Genomic DNA, 1,707 nt, shown 5'->3' on the forward strand with positions numbered 1-1,707 from the left:
GAAATGTTTCCGTTCTTTGGTTAACATGGGCTGTGATCTGCTCCATTCTGTAGATCTCTGTCACAATGTCTCTCCATGATGTAATTGTAGGACACTCTGGTAATAACCATTTTCTGGTAATAGACTTTTTACTGGCCACCAGCATTGCATTTATCAAGAGTCTGTCCCCTTTCGGCCAGCTTTGAGGTATATTTCCAAGGTACAGAATCTTAAAGTCCAAAGGGATGTCCTCGTGAAAGATGTCCTGTAAAGCATTGTGTACCGCCTTCCAAAAGTTTTGAATGATGGGACAGTCCCAGAAGATGTGGTAATGGTTTGCGCTTTGGTGTCCACACTTTCTCCAGCAAACGGGAATGTTATCGCTATAATGAGACGTCTGAGATGAAGTATCTTATACAATTTTTCCAGTTAAACTCTCGCCAGCTCATTGAACTGGTACATTTCCATTGATACCCCCATATTAATGTCCATTCTTCCTCAGAAATATCTATCCCAGATTCCTTTTCCCATTTTACTTTAATGTATGCTGTTGAATGAGTTTTAAGCTCTAGAAAGCATTTATATATGGCTGATATTGCCCCTTTATTGCAATTTGACTTGTATGCTCTTTTAAACAGTTCTATGAGACTGGAGTTTACCTCCGTTACCTTTTTAACATTTTCATTGACAAAATGCCGCAACTGTAGGTATCTAAAGAAGTCCTGTTTCTCTAAAAGATAATTTTCTTTAATCATTTCAAAACTAAACAGTTTGTTTCCCTTCATAATATTGCATAAAGCTGTTATTCCATTATCTTTCCATTTTTTGAATCTGGTGTCCATTTTATTTGGTGTGAAGTCTGAGTCATATCCACACCATTTAAGGCACAGTAGATCTCCTTCAAGTTTGTATTCTCTAATGATATTCTTCCACACTTTAAGGGTCAATTTGACCCATGGATTATCAGAACTGTTTATGTAGTGTTGCATTTTAGAGTCAGCTATGATTGCTTGTATTGGAATGGGAAATATTTTTTCTTCAATGTCTTTCCACTGTGCATCATATGAAGGATTGCACCAGCATATTATAGCTCTTGTCTGGGCGGCATAGTCGTATTCCTTGAGGGATGGCAGACCCCATCCTCCCTTCTCCTTTACTAACTGCAGTGTTTTAAGACGAACCCTTGGTCTCTTGCCTTGCCACACATATCTCAACAACATTTTGTCCCATTCATTAAGCTGGCCCTGAGAAACTTCTATTGGTAGGGTTTGAAATAGATATAACAATCTGGCTAATATGTTCATTTTAATAGATTGTATTCTTGAGCTGAAACTAAAGAATGGTATGAGGTTCCATCTTGTGATATCTTCTTTGATTTTTTTGTTTATTGGTGAGTAGTTATATTCTGATAGTTTTGACAGATCTTTTGGAATATTTATGCCTAGGTACTTAAGGGATTTTGCTTGCCATGACCATGGGTATTTGCTTTCCATTTCTGATGTTGGATTATAGTTATACGATAGCACTTGTGTTTTACCCACATTAACCTTATATCCTGATAATTGCCCATATTTCTCAAGTGCCAGCATCAGCTGGGGCAAAGAGTGTGTTGGCTGGCTAAGATAAACTAGTACATCATCTGCGTAGCAAGCTAGCTTATGCTCTCTTTCTGCCAGTTGAATGCCTCTTATTTCTCTGTTTTGTCTTAAATATTGGGCTAGTGGTTCA

The sequence above is a fragment of the Pseudoliparis swirei genome, chromosome 6 (assembly GCF_029220125.1).
Source record: "Pseudoliparis swirei isolate HS2019 ecotype Mariana Trench chromosome 6, NWPU_hadal_v1, whole genome shotgun sequence".
Classification (NCBI taxonomy): domain Eukaryota; kingdom Metazoa; phylum Chordata; class Actinopteri; order Perciformes; family Liparidae; genus Pseudoliparis; species Pseudoliparis swirei.